The following is a 955-nucleotide window of genomic DNA, read 5'->3' as shown; positions in this document are numbered from 1 at the left end:
GCCACTTGCCGTTCGGCTTCCGAACACAAAACGTGGGTGTCGAATGGGGAGACTTGCTTTCACGTACCATCCCTGCGTCGTGCTTCGCGCGGAGTAAGGCGTCAATGACGTCAATGACGTCACACTGCTCCTTGGACAGGGGCCATTGGCGTGTTACGCAGTATTTCGTTCCCGGAATCAGGTCGATCTCATGACGCTCACCTCGGTCCGGGTGTAGGACTGAAGGCGGGTCTTTGGGGACGACGTCTTGAAATTCTTTTACCAACGGATAGTAAGGGAATCTCTTCTGCGCCAAAGATGCACTAGTCTGCATTGGCGTACATTTTGTTCGTGCGCAAGCACTCGAGCACAGCTCTTAAAAGGACGATGTGGTTCTCCTCATCCGTCCTCCCGTGCTCCGCACGACTGTGAACAAGAATGTCGTCAAAGTATGACTGTGCATGGGCTCTGTGGAGCCTAAACAACTGCGTCACAAGACGGTTAAATGTTACTGGTGCATTTGACAGCTTAGACTGCTTCATTGGGAAACGTAGCCTTCGAGCTGATCCCGCTAAGGTCAATGCCATTGTAGACTGGCCAGTTCCAAAGAAGCAGAAGGACTTGCGTAAGTGGTTTGGTCTCTCCAACTACTTGCACAAGTATAGCGTAAATTCCGCAGAAATGGCCGGGCCATTATCTATCCTCCTTAAATAGGATGCGGAATGTTGTTGGAACACCGAACATCACGAGGCTTTTGATGGGGTCAAAGACAGCCTCCTGCATGCACCAACACTGGCGTTGCCAGACCCTGATCGTCCTTTCAGCGTCGTCTGTGACTCTTCGAACTTTGCCATCGGTTGTGATTTGCTGCAAGCAGACGCCGAGGGGTGATCGCGTTCGAATCTCGACAGCTTAAAGCTGCAGAGAAAAACTACCCAGTTCATGGCAAGGAGCTACTTGCGATGAAGTGTGCACA

This window comes from Plasmopara halstedii (genome assembly GCF_900000015.1).
Source record: "Plasmopara halstedii genome assembly, contig: Scaffold_323, whole genome shotgun sequence".
NCBI lineage: Eukaryota > Oomycota > Peronosporomycetes > Peronosporales > Peronosporaceae > Plasmopara > Plasmopara halstedii.
The sequence above is the reverse complement of the archived record's forward strand: the minus strand, read 5'-3'. Positions refer to the sequence as shown.